Source organism: Gadus macrocephalus, chromosome 1 (assembly GCF_031168955.1).
Source record: "Gadus macrocephalus chromosome 1, ASM3116895v1".
Classification (NCBI taxonomy): Eukaryota; Metazoa; Chordata; class Actinopteri; order Gadiformes; family Gadidae; genus Gadus; species Gadus macrocephalus.
The window spans coordinates 1670001-1687305 of NC_082382.1; the positions used below are offsets into that span (position 1 = coordinate 1670001).

The 17305-nt window shown below is 39.7% G+C and overlaps 22 non-coding genes across 22 annotated transcripts; all 22 read right to left on the minus strand.

Annotated features, from left to right (window-relative positions):
- Positions 1 to 562: 562 nt before the first annotated feature.
- Positions 563 to 644, minus strand: trnas-cga (transfer RNA serine (anticodon CGA)). Its single transcript has one exon. It is a non-coding gene; the product is annotated as a tRNA-Ser (tRNA).
- Positions 645 to 964: 320 nt separating this feature from the next.
- Positions 965 to 1046, minus strand: trnas-uga (transfer RNA serine (anticodon UGA)). The gene has a single exon. It is a non-coding gene; the product is annotated as a tRNA-Ser (tRNA).
- Positions 1047 to 1696: 650 nt separating this feature from the next.
- Positions 1697 to 1778, minus strand: trnas-cga (transfer RNA serine (anticodon CGA)). The gene has a single exon. It is a non-coding gene; the product is annotated as a tRNA-Ser (tRNA).
- A 320-nt stretch (positions 1779 to 2098) lies between these two features.
- Positions 2099 to 2180, minus strand: trnas-uga (transfer RNA serine (anticodon UGA)). Its single transcript has one exon. It is a non-coding gene; the product is annotated as a tRNA-Ser (tRNA).
- A 650-nt stretch (positions 2181 to 2830) lies between these two features.
- Positions 2831 to 2912, minus strand: trnas-cga (transfer RNA serine (anticodon CGA)). The gene has a single exon. It is a non-coding gene; the product is annotated as a tRNA-Ser (tRNA).
- Positions 2913 to 3245: 333 nt separating this feature from the next.
- Positions 3246 to 3327, minus strand: trnas-uga (transfer RNA serine (anticodon UGA)). Its single transcript has one exon. It is a non-coding gene; the product is annotated as a tRNA-Ser (tRNA).
- A 650-nt stretch (positions 3328 to 3977) lies between these two features.
- Positions 3978 to 4059, minus strand: trnal-caa (transfer RNA leucine (anticodon CAA)). Its single transcript has one exon. It is a non-coding gene; the product is annotated as a tRNA-Leu (tRNA).
- A 320-nt stretch (positions 4060 to 4379) lies between these two features.
- On the minus strand, positions 4380 to 4461 carry trnas-uga (transfer RNA serine (anticodon UGA)). The gene has a single exon. It is a non-coding gene; the product is annotated as a tRNA-Ser (tRNA).
- Positions 4462 to 5111: 650 nt separating this feature from the next.
- trnas-cga (transfer RNA serine (anticodon CGA)) lies at positions 5112 to 5193 on the minus strand. The gene has a single exon. It is a non-coding gene; the product is annotated as a tRNA-Ser (tRNA).
- A 320-nt stretch (positions 5194 to 5513) lies between these two features.
- On the minus strand, positions 5514 to 5595 carry trnas-aga (transfer RNA serine (anticodon AGA)). The gene has a single exon. It is a non-coding gene; the product is annotated as a tRNA-Ser (tRNA).
- A 1052-nt stretch (positions 5596 to 6647) lies between these two features.
- Positions 6648 to 6729, minus strand: trnas-uga (transfer RNA serine (anticodon UGA)). Its single transcript has one exon. It is a non-coding gene; the product is annotated as a tRNA-Ser (tRNA).
- A 2199-nt stretch (positions 6730 to 8928) lies between these two features.
- Positions 8929 to 9010, minus strand: trnas-uga (transfer RNA serine (anticodon UGA)). The gene has a single exon. It is a non-coding gene; the product is annotated as a tRNA-Ser (tRNA).
- A 650-nt stretch (positions 9011 to 9660) lies between these two features.
- trnas-cga (transfer RNA serine (anticodon CGA)) lies at positions 9661 to 9742 on the minus strand. The gene has a single exon. It is a non-coding gene; the product is annotated as a tRNA-Ser (tRNA).
- A 333-nt stretch (positions 9743 to 10075) lies between these two features.
- On the minus strand, positions 10076 to 10157 carry trnas-uga (transfer RNA serine (anticodon UGA)). Its single transcript has one exon. It is a non-coding gene; the product is annotated as a tRNA-Ser (tRNA).
- Positions 10158 to 10807: 650 nt separating this feature from the next.
- On the minus strand, positions 10808 to 10889 carry trnas-cga (transfer RNA serine (anticodon CGA)). Its single transcript has one exon. It is a non-coding gene; the product is annotated as a tRNA-Ser (tRNA).
- A 1065-nt stretch (positions 10890 to 11954) lies between these two features.
- On the minus strand, positions 11955 to 12036 carry trnas-cga (transfer RNA serine (anticodon CGA)). Its single transcript has one exon. It is a non-coding gene; the product is annotated as a tRNA-Ser (tRNA).
- Positions 12037 to 12356: 320 nt separating this feature from the next.
- Positions 12357 to 12438, minus strand: trnas-uga (transfer RNA serine (anticodon UGA)). Its single transcript has one exon. It is a non-coding gene; the product is annotated as a tRNA-Ser (tRNA).
- A 650-nt stretch (positions 12439 to 13088) lies between these two features.
- On the minus strand, positions 13089 to 13170 carry trnas-uga (transfer RNA serine (anticodon UGA)). Its single transcript has one exon. It is a non-coding gene; the product is annotated as a tRNA-Ser (tRNA).
- Positions 13171 to 14630: 1460 nt separating this feature from the next.
- Positions 14631 to 14712, minus strand: trnas-uga (transfer RNA serine (anticodon UGA)). Its single transcript has one exon. It is a non-coding gene; the product is annotated as a tRNA-Ser (tRNA).
- Positions 14713 to 15764: 1052 nt separating this feature from the next.
- On the minus strand, positions 15765 to 15846 carry trnas-uga (transfer RNA serine (anticodon UGA)). Its single transcript has one exon. It is a non-coding gene; the product is annotated as a tRNA-Ser (tRNA).
- Positions 15847 to 16496: 650 nt separating this feature from the next.
- On the minus strand, positions 16497 to 16578 carry trnas-cga (transfer RNA serine (anticodon CGA)). The gene has a single exon. It is a non-coding gene; the product is annotated as a tRNA-Ser (tRNA).
- Positions 16579 to 16911: 333 nt separating this feature from the next.
- trnas-uga (transfer RNA serine (anticodon UGA)) lies at positions 16912 to 16993 on the minus strand. Its single transcript has one exon. It is a non-coding gene; the product is annotated as a tRNA-Ser (tRNA).
- Between the last annotated feature and the right edge of the window lie 312 nt (positions 16994 to 17305).

The window sequence follows — 17305 nt, forward strand, 5'->3', positions numbered from 1 at the left end:
AACATCTGTTTCCAGTTTCAAACTTCATTTTTGTTTGTCAAATTGACAAGACAAATTTTCCATAACCGGATTAGTTTCTAATAAGATGCCCCAGGTAGAATTTGCGCCGGCCCGGATCGAAACCGTTGGATTTTGGATGTAAATTCACTACCCCTCTCTCATCATAAGACCTTAATGAATGAAACAAAGGGAACATCTGTTGGTCAAGTTGGAATGGCCTTTAAGAATCGCTAGGGCTTGTCGATTGGTTGATCTAGTCAAAAATCTCAGCAGACAGGTATATGTGAAGTATTTGAGCTTTCGCTATTCCCACTGAGCTTTCGAGTCTAATGCCTTAAACACTGCTTCATAACAGATTCATATTTTTGGTGTAAACCCGGATTTTATTGGCAAAAGTTTCCCAATTACATGCAGTGAACAAAGACGGTGCTCCATACCCAGCATAGCAAGTGTTTTAACAATCTTCATCGCGGAGGTTCACAAGTAAAGGAATGAATCCACAACTTTAAATTTCTCCTTTGAGATAATCAAATGAGGACTGCATGGTTCCATTGAATAGATTCGCTGTGAGCAGGATTCGAACCTGCGCGGGGAAACCCCATTGGATTTCGAGTCCAACGCCTTAACCTCTCGGCCATCACAGCGTCAATTTATGAATACCGATGGGAAATTTGAAAAAACGTCCCAGATGACAAGCGTTGAAAATATAGAAGTTCTTGAACACAGAATAAAACATCAGTTCAAACATCTTCATAGAGGTATATCAAATTGAAACCACAAATTAATTATCATCCGTTCTTTCCTTGACCTAATTAAATGAAATTTAGAGTTGACAGCTGAGTGAAAGACATGACCATTTTCAGCGATAACAGCATTGGATTTCGACTTCATCTTCTTACCCACCTAGTTTGGGCAGATGTCATGTCAAGAAACTCAAAACTCAATACGGAATATTAACATACAACGCTGTGAGCAGGATTTGAACCTACGCGGGTAATACCCATTGGATTTCAAGTCCAACGCCTTAACCACTCGGCCATCACAGCTCTATTGAGATGTACCCAAATGGCAATTTATTCAAAAAGAGTCCCAGGGGACCTAGGATAGATTAAAGTGGCCCTTGTTACACATTGAAACATCTGTTTCCAGTTTCAAACTTCATTTTTGTTTGTCAAATTGACAAGACAAATTTTCCATAACCGGATTAGTTTCTAATAAGATGCCCCAGGTAGAATTTGCGCCGGCCCGGATCGAAACCGTTGGATTTTGGATGTAAATTCACTACCCCTCTCTCATCATAAGACCTTAATGAATGAAACAAAGGGAACATCTGTTGGTCAAGTTGGAATGGCCTTTAAGAATCGCTAGGGCTTGTCGATTGGTTGATCTAGTCAAAAATCTCAGCAGACAGGTATATGTGAAGTATTTGAGCTTTCGCTATTCCCACTGAGCTTTCGAGTCTAATGCCTTAAACACTGCTTCATAACAGATTCATATTTTTGGTGTAAACCCGGATTTTATTGGCAAAAGTTTCCCAATTACATGCAGTGAACAAAGACGGTCCTCCATACCCAGTATAGCAAGTGTTTTAACAATCTTCATCGCGGAGGTTCACAAGTAAAGGAATGAATCCACAACTTTAAATTTCTCCTTTGAGATAATCAAATGAGGACTGCATGGTTCCATTGAATAGATTCGCTGTGAGCAGGATTCGAACCTGCGCGGGGAAACCCCATTGGATTTCGAGTCCAACGCCTTAACCTCTCGGCCATCACAGCGGCAATTTATGAATACCGATGGGAAATTTGAAAAAACGTCCCAGATGACAAGCGTTGAAAATATAGAAGTTCTTGAACACAGAATAAAACATCAGTTCAAACATCTTCATAGAGGTATATCAAATTGAAACCACAAATTAATTATCATCCGTTCTTTCCTTGACCTAATTAAATGAAATTTAGAGTTGACAGCTGAGTGAAAGACATGACCATTTTCAGCGATAACAGCATTGGATTTCGACTTCATCTTCTTACCCACCTAGTTTGGGCAGATGTCATGTCAAGAAACTCAAAACTCAATACGGAATATTAACATACAACGCTGTGAGCAGGATTTGAACCTACGCGGGTAATACCCATTGGATTTCAAGTCCAACGCCTTAACCACTCGGCCATCACAGCTCTATTGAGATGTACCCAAATGGCAATTTATTCAAAAAGAGTCCCAGGGGACCTAGGATAGATTAAAGTGGCCCTTGTTACACATTGAAACATCTGTTTCCAGTTTCAAACTTCATTTTTGTTTGTCAAATTTGCAAGACAAATTTTCCATAACCGGATTAGTTTCTAATAAGATGCCCCAGGTAGAATTTGCGCCGGCCCGGATCGAAACCGTTGGATTTTGGATGTCAATTCACTACCCCTCTCTCATCATAAGACCTTAATGAATGAAACAAAGGGAACATCTGTTGGTCAAGTTGGAATGGCCTTTAAGAATCGCTAGGGCTTGTCGATTGGTTGATCTAGTCAAAAATCTCAGCAGACAGGTATATGTGAAGTATTTGAGCTTTCGCTATTCCCACTGAGCTTTCGAGTCTAATGCCTTAAACACTGCTTCATAACAGATTCATATTTTTGGTGTAAACCCGGATTTTATTGGCAAAAGTTTCCCAATTACATGCAGTGAACAAAGACGGTCCTCCATACCCAGTATAACAAGTGTTTTAACAATAATCATAGCGGAGGTTCAAAAGTAAAGGAATGAATCCACAACTTTAAATTTCTCCTTTGAGATAATCAAATGAGGACGGAATGGTTCCATTGAAACGAATCGCTGTGAGCAGGATTCGAACCTGCGCGGGGAAACCCCATTGGATTTCGAGTCCAACGCCTTAACCTCTCGGCCATCACAGCGGCAATTTATGAATACCGATGGGAAATTTGAAAAAACGTCCCAGATGACAAGCGTTGAAAATATAGAAGTTCTTGAACACAGAATAAAACATCAGTTCAAACATCTTCATAGAGGTATATCAAATTGAAACCACAAATTAATTATCATCCTTTATTTCCTTGACCTATATAAATGACAATTTTTTGATTGATTTTGAGTTAATAGCTGTGAGCAAGTTTAGAACATTTTAGGCGATAACAGCATCGGATTTTGACTACATCTTCTTACCCACCTAGTTTGGGCAGATGTCATGTCAAGAAACTCAAAACTCAACACGGAATATTAACATACAACGCTGTGAGCAGGATTTGAACCTACGCGGGTAATACCCATTGGATTTCAAGTCCAACGCCTTAACCACTCGGCCATCACAGCTCATATGACAAGTACCCAAATGGCAATTTATTCAAAAAGAGTCCCAAGGGACCTAGGATGGATGAAAGTGGCCCTTGTTACACATTGAAACATCTGTTTCCAGTTTCAAACTTCATTTTTGTTTGTCAAATTTACAAGACAAATTTTCCATAACCGGAATAGTTTCTAATAAGATGCCCCTGGTAGAATTTGCGCCGGCCCGGATCGAAACCGTTGGATTTTGGATGTAAATTCATTACCCCTCTCTCATCATAAGACCTTTATGAATGAAACAAAGGGAACATCTGTCGGTCAAGTTGGAATGGCCTTTAAGAATCGCTAGGGCTTGTCGATTGGTTGATCTAGTCAAAAATCTCAGCAGACAGGTATATGTGAAGTATTTGAGCTTTCCCTATTCCCACTGAGCTTTCGAGTCTAATGCCTTAAACACTGCTTCATAACAGATTCATATTTTTGGTGTAAACCCGGATTTTATTGGCAAAAGTTTCCCAATTACATGCAGTGAACAAAGACGGTCCTCCATACCCAGTATAACAAGTGTTTTAACAATCATCATAGCGGAGGTTCAAAAGTAAAGGAATGAATCCACAACTTTAAATTACTCCTTTGAGATAATCAAATGAGGACGGAATGGTTCCATTGAAATGTGTCGCTATGAGCAGGATTTGAACCTACGCGGGGAAACCCCATTAGATTTTGAGTCCATCACCTTAACCTCTCGGCCATCACAGCTGCAATTTATGAATACCGATGGGAAATTTGAAAAAACGTCCCAGATGACGAGCGTTGAAAATATAGAAGTTCTTGAACACAGAATAAAACATCAGTTCAAACATCTTCATAGAGGTTTATCAAATTGAAACCACAAATTAATTATCATCCATTCTTTCCTTGACCTAATTAAATGAAATTTAGAGTTGACAGCTGAGTGCAAGACATGACTATTTTCAGCGATAACAGCATTGGATTTCGACTTCATCTTCTTACCCACCTAGTTTGGGCAGATGTCATGTCAAGACACTCAAAACTCCACACACAATATTAACATACAACGCTGTGAGCAGGATTTGAACCTACGCGGGTAACACCCATTGGATTTCAAGTCCAACGCCTTAACCACTCGGCCATCACAGCTCAATTGACATGTACCCAAATGGCAATTTATTCAAAAAGAGTCCCAGGGGACCTAGGATAGATTAAAGTGGCCCTTGTTACACATTGAAACATCTGTTTCCAGTTTCAAACTTCATTTTTGTTTGTCAAATTTACAAGACAAATTTTCCATAACCGGATTAGTTTCTAATAAGATGCCCCAGGTAGAATTTAAGCCGGCCCGGATCGAAACCGTTGAATTTTGGATGTAAATTCACTACCCCTCTCTCATCATAAGACCTTGATGAATGAAACAAAGGGAACATCTGTTGGTCAAGTTGGAATGGCCTTTAAGAATCGCTAGGGCTTGTCGATTGGTTGATCTAGTCAAAAATCTCAGCAGACAGGTATATGTGAAGTATTTGAGCTTTCCCTATTCCCACTGAGCTTTCGAGTCTAATGCCTTAAACACTGCTTCATAACAGATTCATATTTTTGGTGTAAACCCGGATTTTATTGGCAAAAGTTTCCCAATTACATGCAGTGAACAAAGACGGTCCTCCATACCCAGTATAACAAGTGTTTTAACAATCATCATAGCGGAGGTTCAAAAGTAAAGGAATGAATCCACAACTTTAAATTACTCCTTTGAGATAATCAAATGAGGACGGAATAGTTCCATTGAAATGTTTCGCTATGAGCAGGATTTGAACCTGCGCGGGGAAACCCCTTTGGATTTCGAGTCCAACGCCTTAACCTCTCGGCTATCACAGCGGCAATTTTTGAATACCGATGGGAAATTTGAAAAAAAGTCCCAGATGACGAGCGTTGAAAATATAGAAGTTCTTGAACACAGAATAAAACATCAGTTCAAACATCTTCATAGAGGTATATCAAATTGAAACCACAAATTAATTATCATCCGTTCTTTCCTTGACCTAATTAAATGAAATTTAGAGTTGACAGCTGAGTGCAAGACATGACCATTTTCAGCGATAACAGCATTGGATTTCGACTTCATCTTCTTACCCACCTAGTTTGGGCAGATGTCATGTCAAGACACTCAATACTCCACACACAATATTAACATACAACGCTGTGAGCAGGATTTGAACCTACGCGGGTAACACCCATTGGATTTCTAGTCCAACGCCTTAACCACTCGGCCATCACAGCTCAATTGACATGTACCCAAATGGCAATTTATTCAAAAAGAGTCCCAGGGGACCTAGGATAGATTAAAGTGGCCCTTGTTACACATTGAAACATCTGTTTCCAGTTTCAAACTTCATTTTTGTTTGTCAAATTTACAAGACAAATTTTCCATAACCGGATTAGTTTCTAATAAGATGCCCCAGGTAGAATTTGCGCCGGCCCGGATCGAAACCGTTGGATTTTGGATGTAAATTCACTACCCCTCTCTCATCATAAGACCTTGATGAATGAAACAAAGGGAACATCTGTTGGTCAAGTTGGAATGGCCTTTAAGAATCGCTAGGGCTTGTCGATTGGTTGATCTAGTCAAAAATCTCAGCAGACAGGTATATGTGAAGTATTTGAGCTTTCCCTATTCCCACTGAGCTTTCGAGTCTAATGCCTTAAACACTGCTTCATAACAGATGCATATTTTTGGTGTAAACCCGGATTTTATTGGCAAAAGTTTCCCAATTACATGCAGTGAACAAAGACGGTCCTCCATACCCAGTATAACAAGTGTTTTAACAATCATCATAGCGGACGTTCAAAAGTAAAGGAATGAATCCACAACTTTAAATTACTCCTTTGAGATAATCAAATGAGGACGGAATAGTTCCATTGAAATGTTTCGCTATGAGCAGGATTTGAACCTGCGCGGGAAAACCCCATTGGATTTCGAGTCCAACGCCTTAAACTCTCGGCCATCACAGCGGCAATTTATGAATACCGATGGGAAATTTGAAAAAACGTCCCAGATGACAAGCGTTGAAAATATAGAAGTTCTTGAACACAGAATAAAACATCAGTTCAAACATCTTCATAGAGGTATATCAAATTGAAACCACAAATTAATTATCATCCGTTCTTTCCTTGACCTAATTAAATGAATTTTAGAGTTGACAGCTGAGTGCAAGACATGACCATTTTCAGCGATAACAGCATTGGATTTCGACTTCATCTTCTTACCCACCTAGTTTGGGCAGATGTCATGTCAAGACACTCAAAACTCCACACACAATATTAACATACAACGCTGTGAGCAGGATTTGAACCTACGCGGGTAACACCCATTGGATTTCAAGTCCAACGCCTTAACCACTCGGCCATCACAGCTCAATTGACATGTACCCAAATGGCAATTTATTCAAAAAGAGTCCCAGGGGACCTAGGATAGATTAAAGTGGCCCTTGTTACACATTGAAACATCTGTTTCCAGTTTCAAACTTCATTTTTGTTTGTCAAATTGACAAGACAAATTTTCCATAACCGGATTAGTTTCTAATAAGATGCCCCAGGTAGAATTTGCGCCGGCCCGCATCGAAACCGTTGGATTTTGGATGTAAATTCACTACCCCTCTCTCATCATAAGACCTTAATGAATGAAACAAAGGGAACATCTGTTGGTCAAGTTGGAATGGCCTTTAAGAATCGCTAGGGCTTGTCGATTGGTTGATCTAGTCAAAAATCTCAGCAGACAGGTATATGTGAAGTAATTGAGCTTTCGCTATTCCCACTGAGCTTTCGAGTCTAATGCCTTAAACACTGCTTCATAACAGATTCATATTTTTGGTGTAAACCCGGATTTTATTGGCAAAAGTTTCCCAATTACATGCAGTGAACAAAGACGGTCCTCCATACCCAGTATAGCAAGTGTTTTAACAATCTTCATCGCGGAGGTTCACAAGTAAAGGAATGAATCCACAACTTTAAATTTCTCCTTTGAGATAATCAAATGAGGACTGCATGGTTCCATTGAAAAGATTCGCTGTGAGCAGGATTCGAACCTACGCGGGGAAACCCCATTGGATTTCGAGTTCAACGCCTTAACCTCTCGGCCATCACAGCGGCAATTGATAAACACAGATGGGAAATTTGAAAAAACGTCGCAGATGACAAGCGTTGAAAATATAGAAGTTCTTAAACGCAGAATAAAACATCAGTTCAAACATCTTCATAGAGGTATATCCACGTGAAACCACAAATTCATTATCATCCTTTATTTCCTTGACCTATATAAATGACAATTTTTTGATTGATTTAGAGTTAATAGCTGTGAGCAAGATAAGAACATTTTCGGTGATAACAGCATCGGATTTTGACTACATCTTCTTACCCACCTAGTTTGGGCAGATGTCATGTCTAGAAACTCAAAACTCAACACGGAATATTAACATACAACGCTGTGTGCAGGATTTTAACCTGCGCGGGTATTACCCATTGAAATTCAAGTCCAACGCCTTAACCACTCGGCCATCACAGCTCATTTGACATGTACCCAAATGGCAATTTATTCAAAAAGAGACCCAAGGGACCTAGGATAGATTAAAGTGGCCCTTGTTACACATTGAAACATCTGTTTCCAGCTTCAAACTTCATTTTTGTTTATCAAATTTACAAGACAAATTTTCCATAACCGGATTAGTTTCTAATAAGATGCCCCTGGTAGAATTTGCGCCGGCCCGGATCGAAACCGTTGGATTTTGGATGTAAATTCATTACCCCTCTCTCATCATAAGACCTTTATGAATGAAACAAAGGGAACATCTGTCGGTCAAGTTGGAATGGCCTTTAAGAATCGCTAGGGCTTGTCGATTGGTTGATCTAGTCAAAAATCTCAGCAGACAGGTATATGTGAAGTATTTGAGCTTTCCCTATTCCCACTGAGCTTTCGAGTCTAATGCCTTAAACACTGCTTCATAACAGATTCATATTTTTGGTGTAAACCCGGATTTTATTGGCAAAAGTTTCCCAATTCCATGCAGTGAACAAAGACGGTCCTCCATACCCAGTATAACAAGTGTTTTAACAATCATCATAGCGGAGGTTCAAAAGTAAAGGAATGAATCCACAACTTTAAATTACTCCTTTGAGATAATCAAATGAGGACGGAATGGTTCCATTGAAATGTTTCGCTGTGAGCAGGATTTGAACCTGCGCGGGGAAAACCCATTGGATATCGAGTCCAACGCCTTAACCTCTCGGCCATCACAGCGGCAATTTAAGAATACCGATGGGAAATTTGAAAAAACGTCCCAGATGACAAGCGTTGAAAATATAGAAGTTCTTGAACGCAGAATAAAACATCAGTTCAAACATCTTCATAGCGGTATATCAAATTGAAAGCACAAATTAATTATCATCCGTTCTTTCCTTGACCTAATTAAATGAAATTTAGAGTTGACAGCTGAGTGCAAGACATGACTATTTTCAGCGATAACAGCATTGGATTTCGACTTCATCTTCTTACCCACCTAGTTTGGGCAGATGTCATGTCAAGACACTCAAAACTCCACACACAATATTAACATACAACGCTGAGAGCAGGATTTGAACCTACGCGGGTAACACCCATTGGATTTCAAGTCCAACGCCTTAACCACTCGGCCATCACAGCTCAATTGACATGTACCCAAATGGCAATTTATTCAAAAAGAGTCCCAGGGGACCTAGGATAGATTAAAGTGGCCCTTGTTACACATTGAAACATCTGTTTCCAGTTTCAAACTTCATTTTTGTTTGTCAAATTGACAAGACAAATTTTCCATAACCGGAATAGTTTCTAATAAGATGCCCCAGGTAGAATTTGCGCCGGCCCGGATCGAAACCGTTGGATTTTGGATGTAAATTCACTACCCCTCTCTCATCATGAGACCTTAATGAATGAAACAAAGGGAACATCTGTTGGTCAAGTTGGAATGGCCTTTAAGAATCGCTAGGGCTTGTCGATTGGTTGATCTAGTCAAAAATCTCAGCAGACAGGTATATGTGAAGTATTTGAGCTTTCGCTATTCCCACTGAGCTTTCGAGTCTAATGCCTTAAACACTGCTTCATAACAGATTCATATTTTTGGTGTAACCCCGGATTTTATTGGCAAAAGTTTCCCAATTACATGCAGTGAACAAAGACGGTCCTCCATACCCAGTATAGCAAGTGTTTTAACAATCTTCATCGCGGAGGTTCACAAGTAAAGGAATGAATCCACAACTTTAAATTTCTCCTTTGAGATAATCAAATGAGGACTGCATGGTTCCATTGAAAAGATTCGCTGTGAGCAGGATTCGAACCTGCGCGGGCAAACCCCATTGGATTTCGAGTCCAACGCCTTAACCTCTCGGCCATCACAGCGGCAATTTATAAATACAGATGGGAAATTTGAAAAAACGTCGCAGATGACAAGCGTTGAAAATATAGAAGTTCTTAAACGCAGAATAAAACATCAGTTCAAACATCTTCATAGAGGTATATCAACGTGAAACCACAAATTCATTATCATCCTTTATTTCCTTGACCTATATAAATGACAATTTTTTGATTGATTTTGAGTTAATAGCTGTGAGCAAGTTTAGAACATTTTAGGCGATAACAGCATCGGATTTTGACTACATCTTCTTACCCACCTAGTTTGGGCAGATGTCATGTCAAGAAACTCAAAACTCAACACGGAATATTAACATACAACGCTGTGAGCAGGATTTGAACCTACGCGGGTAATACCCATTGGATTTCAAGTCCAACGCCTTAACCACTCGGCCATCACAGCTCATATGACAAGTACCCAAATGGCAATTTATTCAAAAAGAGTCCCAAGGGACCTAGGATGGATGAAAGTGGCCCTTGTTACACATTGAAACATCTGTTTCCAGTTTCAAACTTCATTTTTGTTTGTCAAATTTACAAGACAAATTTTCCATCACCGGAATAGTTTCTAATAAGATGCCCCTGGTAGAATTTGCGCCGGCCCGGATCGAAATCGTTGGATTTTGGATGTAAATTCATTACCCCTCTCTCATCATAAGACCTTTATGAATGAAACAAAGGGAACATCTGTCGGTCAAGTTGGAATGGCCTTTAAGAATCGCTAGGGCTTGTCGATTGGTTGATCTAGTCAAAAATCTCAGCAGACAGGTATATGTGAAGTATTTGAGCTTTCCCTATTCCCACTGAGCTTTCGAGTCCAATGCCTTAAACACTGCTTCATAACAGATTCATATTTTTGGTGTAAACCCGGATTTTATTGGCAAAAGTTTCCCAATTACATGCAGTGAACAAAGACGGTCCTCCATACCCAGTATAGCAAGTGTTTTAACAATCTTCATCGCGGAGGTTCACAAGTAAAGGAATGAATCCACAACTTTAAATTTCTCCTTTGAGATAATCAAATGAGGACTGCATGGTTCCATTGAAAAGATTCGCTGTGAGCAGGATTCGAACCTGCGCGGGGATACCCCATTGGATTTCGAGTCCAACGCCTTAACCTCTCGGCCATCACAGCGGCAATACAAATACAACAATAGGAAATTTGAAAAATCGTCGCAGATGACAAGCGTTGAAAATATAGAAGTTCTCAAACGCAGAATAAAACATCAGTTCAAACATCTTCATAGAGGTATATCCACGTGAAACCACAAATTCATTATCATCCTTTATTTCCTTGACCTATATAAATGACAATTTTTTGATTGATTTAGAGTTAATAGCTGTGAGCAAGATAAGAACATTTTCGGTGATAACAGCATCGGATTTTGACTACATCTTCTTACCCACCTAGTTTGGGCAGATGTCATGTCAAGAAACTCAAAACTCAACACGGAATATTAACATACAACGCTGTGAGCAGGATTTTAACCTGCGCGGGTATTACCCATTGAAATTCAAGTCCAACGCCTTAACCACTCGGCCATCACAGCTCATTTGACATGTACCCAAATGGCAATTTATTCAAAAAGAGACCCAAGGGACCTAGGATAGATTAAAGTGGCCCTTGTTACACATTGAAACATCTGTTTCCAGCTTCAAACTTCATTTTTGTTTATCAAATTTACAAGACAAATTTTCCATAACCGGATTAGTTTCTAATAAGATGCCCCTGGTAGAATTTGCGCCGGCCCGGATCGAAACCGTTGGATTTTGGATGTAAATTCATTACCCCTCTCTCATCATAAGACCTTTATGAATGAAACAAAGGGAACATCTGTCGGTCAAGTTGGAATAGCCTTTAAGAATCGCTAGGGCTTGTCGATTGGTTGATCTAGTCAAAAATCTCAGCAGACAGGTATATGTGAAGTATTTGAGCTTTCCCTATTCCCACTGAGCTTTCGAGTCTAATGCCTTAAACACTGCTTCATAACAGATTCATATTTTTGGTGTAAACCCGGATTTTATTGGCAAAAGTTTCCCAATTCCATGCAGTGAACAAAGACGGTCCTCCATACCCAGTATAACAAGTGTTTTAACAATCATCATAGCGGAGGTTCACAAGTAAAGGAATGAATCCACAACTTTAAATTACTCCTTTGAGATAATCAAATGAGGACGGAATGGTTCCATTGTAATGTTTCGCTGTGAGCAGGATTTGAACCTACGCGGGGAAACCCCATTGGATTTCGAGTCCAACGCCTTAACCTCTCGGCCATCACAGCGGCAATTTATGAATACCGATGGGAAATTTGAAAAAACGTCCCAGATGACAAGCGTTGAAAATATAGAAGTTCTTGAACACAGAATAAAACATCAGTTCAAACATCTTCATAGAGGTATATAAAATTGAAACCACAAATTAATTATCATCCGTTCTTTCCTTCACCTAATCAAATGAAATTTAGAGTTGACAGCTGAGTGCAAGACATGACCATTTTCAGCGATAACAGCATTGGATTTCGACTTCATCTTCTTACCCACCTAGTTTGGGCAGATGTCATGTCAAGACACTCAAAACTCCACACACAATATTAACATACAACGCTGTGAGCAGGATTTGAACCTACGCGGGTAACACCCATTGGATTTCAAGTCCAACGCCTTAACCACTCGGCCATCACAGCTCAATTGACATGTACCCAAATGGCAATTTATTCAAAAAGAGTCCCAGGGGACCTAGGATAGATTAAAGTGGCCCTTGTTACACATTGAAACATCTGTTTCCAGTTTCAAACTTCATTTTTGTTTGTCAAATTGACAAGACAAATTTTCCATAACCGGAATAGTTTCTAATAAGATGCCCCAGGTAGAATTTGCGCCGGCCCGGATCGAAACCGTTGGATTTTGGATGTAAATTCACTACCCCTCTCTCATCATAAGACCTTAATGAATGAAACAAAGGGAACATCTGTTGTTCAAGTTGGAATGGCCTTTAAGAATCGCTAGGGCTTGTCGATTGGTTGATCTAGTCAAAAATCTCAGCAGACAGGTATATGTGAAGTATTTGAGCTTTCGCTATTCCCACTGAGCTTTCGAGTCTAATGCCTTAAACACTTCTTCATAACAGATTCATATTTTTGGTGTAAACCCGGATTTTATTGGCAAAAGTTTCCCAATTACATGCAGTGAACAAAGACGGTCCTCCATACCCAGTATAGCAAGTGTTTTAACAATCTTCATCGCGGAGGTTCACAAGTAAAGGAATGAATCCACAACTTTAAATTTCTCCTTTGAGATAATCAAATGAGGATTGAATGGTTCCATTGAATAGATTCGCTGTGAGCAGGATTCGAACCTGCGCGGGGAAACCCCATTGGTTTTCAAGTCCAACGCCTTAACCTCTCGGCCATCACAGCGTCAATACATATACAACAATAGGAAATTTGAAAAATCGTCGCAGATTTCAAGCGTTGAAAATATAGAAGTTCTCAAACGCAGAATAAAACATCAGTTCAAACATCTTCATAGAGGTATATCCACGTGAAACCACAAATTCATTATCATCCTTTATTTCCTTGACCTATATAAATGACAATTTTTTGATTGATTTAGAGTTAATAGCTGTGAGCAAGATAAGAACATTTTCGGTGATAACAGCATCGGATTTTGACTACATCTTCTTACCCACCTAGTTTGGGCAGATGTCATGTCAAGAATATTAACATACAACGCTGTGAGCAGGATTTTAACCTGCGCGGGTATTACCCATTGAAATTCATGTCCAACACCTTAACCACTCGGCCATCACAGCTCATTTGACATGTACCCAAATGGCAATTTATTCAAAAAGAGACCCAAGGGACCTAGGATAGATTAAAGTGGCCCTTGTTACACATTGAAACATCTGTTTCCAGCTTCAAACTTCATTTTTGTTTATCAAATTTACAAGACAAATTTTCCATAACCGGATTAGTTTCTAATAAGATGCCCCTGGTAGAATTTGCGCCGGCCCGGATCGAAACCGTTGGATTTTGGATGTAAATTCATTACCCCTCTCTCATCATAAGACCTTTATGAATGAAACAAAGGGAACATCTGTCGGTCAAGTTGGAATGGCCTTTAAGAATCGCTAGGGCTTGTCGATTGGTTGATCTAGTCAAAAATCTCAGCAGACAGGTATATGTGAAGTATTTGAGCTTTCCCTATTCCCACTGAGCTTTCGAGTCTAATGCCTTAAACACTGCTTCATAACAGATTCATATTTTTGGTGTAAACCCGGATTTTATTGGCAAAAGTTTCCCAATTCCATGCAGTGAACAAAGACGGTCCTCCATACCCAGTATAACAAGTGTTTTAACAATCATCATAGCGGAGGTTCAAAAGTAAAGGAATGAATCCACAACTTTAAATTACTCCTTTGAGATAATCAAATGAGGACGGAATGGTTCCATTGAAATGTTTCGCTGTCTGCAGGATTTGAACCTGCGCGGGGAAACCCCATTGGATTTCGAGTCCAACGCCTTAACCTCTCGGCCATCACAGCGGCAATTTATGAATACCGATGGGAAATTTGAAAAAACGTCGCAGATGACAAGCGTTGAAAATATAGAAGTTCTTAAACACAGAATAAAACATCAGTTCAAACATCTTCATAGAGGTATATCAACGTGAAACCACAAATTCATTATCATCCTTTATTTCCTTGACCTATATAAATGACAATTTTTTGATTGATTTTGAGTTAATAGCTGTGAGCAAGTTTAGAACATTTTAGGCGATAACAGCATCGGATTTTGACTACATCTTCTTACCCACCTAGTTTGGGCAGATGTCATGTCAAGAAACTCAAAACTCAACACGGAATATAAACATACAACGCTGTGAGCAGGATTTGAACCAACGCGGGTAATACCCATTGGATTTCAAGTCCAACGCCTTAACCACTCGGCCATCACAGCTCATATGACAAGTACCCAAATGGCAATTTATTCAAAAAGAGTCCCAAGGGACCTAGGATGGATGAAAGTGGCCCTTGTTACACATTGAAACATCTGTTTCCAGTTTCAAACTTCATTTTTGTTTGTCAAATTTACAAGACAAATTTTCCATCACCGGAATAGTTTCTAATAAGATGCCCCTGGTAGAATTTGCGCCGGCCCGGATCGAAATCGTTGGATTTTGGATGTAAATTCATTACCCCTCTCTCATCATAAGACCTTTATGAATGAAACAAAGGGAACATCTGTCGGTCAAGTTGGAATGGCCTTTAAGAATCGCTAGGGCTTGTCGATTGGTTGATCTAGTCAAAAATCTCAGCAGACAGGTATATGTGAAGTATTTGAGCTTTCCCTATTCCCACTGAGCTTTCGAGTCTAATGCCTTAAACACTGCTTCATAACAGATTCATATTTTTGGTGTAAACCCGGATTTTATTGGCAAAAGTTTCCCAATTCCATGCAGTGAACAAAGACGGTCCTCCATACCCAGTATAACAAGTGTTTTAACAATCATCATAGCGGAGGTTCAAAAGTAAAGGAATGAATCCACAACTTTAAATTACTCCTTTGAGATAATCAAATGAGGACGGAATGGTTCCATTGAAATGTTTCGCTGTGAGCAGGATTTGAACCTGCGCGGGGAAAACCCATTGGATATCGAGTCCAACGCCTTAACCTCTCGGCCATCACAGCGGCAATTTAAGAATACCGATGGGAAATTTGAAAAAACGTCCCAGATGACAAGCGTTGAAAATATAGAAGTTCTTGAACGCAGAATAAAACATCAGTTCAAACATCTTCATAGCGGTATATCAAATTGAAAGCACAAATTAATTATCATCCGTTCTTTCCTTGACCTAATTAAATGAAATTTAGAGTTGACAGCTGAGTGCAAGACATGACTATTTTCAGCGATAACAGCATTGGATTTCGACTTCATCTTCTTACCCACCTAGTTTGGGCAGATGTCATGTCAAGACACTCAAAACTCCACACACAATATTAACATACAACGCTGAGAGCAGGATTTGAACCTACGCGGGTAACACCCATTGGATTTCAAGTCCAACGCCTTAACCACTCGGCCATCACAGCTCAATTGACATGTACCCAAATGGCAATTTATTCAAAAAGAGTCCCAGGGGACCTAGGATAGATTAAAGTGGCCCTTGTTACACATTGAAACATCTGTTTCCAGTTTCAAACTTCATTTTTGTTTGTCAAATTGACAAGACAAATTTTCCATAACCGGAATAGTTTCTAATAAGATGCCCCAGGTAGAATTTGCGCCGGCCCGGATCGAAACCGTTGGATTTTGGATGTAAATTCACTACCCCTCTCTCATCATGAGACCTTAATGAATGAAACAAAGGGAACATCTGTTGGTCAAGTTGGAATGGCCTTTAAGAATCGCTAGGGCTTGTCGATTGGTTGATCTAGTCAAAAATCTCAGCAGACAGGTATATGTGAAGTATTTGAGCTTTCGCTATTCCCACTGAGCTTTCGAGTCTAATGCCTTAAACACTGCTTCATAACAGATTCATATTTTTGGTGTAACCCCGGATTTTATTGGCAAAAGTTTCCCAATTACATGCAGTGAACAAAGACGGTCCTCCATACCCAGTATAGCAAGTGTTTTAACAATCTTCATCGCGGAGGTTCACAAGTAAAGGAATGAATCCACAACTTTAAATTTCTCCTTTGAGATAATCAAATGAGGACTGCATGGTTCCATTGAAAAGATTCGCTGTGAGCAGGATTCGAACCTGCGCGGGCAAACCCCATTGGATTTCGAGTCCAACGCCTTAACCTCTCGGCCATCACAGCGGCAATTTATAAATACAGATGGGAAATTTGAAAAAACGTCGCAGATGACAAGCGTTGAAAATATAGAAGTTCTTAAACGCAGAATAAAACATCAGTTCAAACATCTTCATAGAGGTATATCAACGTGAAACCACAAATTCATTATCATCCTTTATTTCCTTGACCTATATAAATGACAATTTTTTGATTGATTTTGAGTTAATAGCTGTGAGCAAGTTTAGAACATTTTAGGCGATAACAGCATCGGATTTTGACTACATCTTCTTACCCACCTAGTTTGGGCAGATGTCATGTCAAGAAACTCAAAACTCAACACGGAATATTAACATACAACGCTGTGAGCAGGATTTGAACCTACGCGGGTAATACCCATTGGATTTCAAGTCCAACGCCTTAACCACTCGGCCATCACAGCTCATATGACAAGTACCCAAATGGCAATTTATTCAAAAAGAGTCCCAAGGGACCTAGGATGGATGAAAGTGGCCCTTGTTACACATTGAAACATCTGTTTCCAGTTTCAAACTTCATTTTTGTTTGTCAAATTTACAAGACAAATTTTCCATCACCGGAATAGTTTCTAATAAGATGCCCCTGGTAGAATTTGCGCCGGCCCGGATCGAAATCGTTGGATTTTGGATGTAAATTCATTACCCCTCTCTCATCATAAGACCTTTATGAATGAAACAAAGGGAACATCTGTCGGTCAAGTTGGAATGGCCTTTAA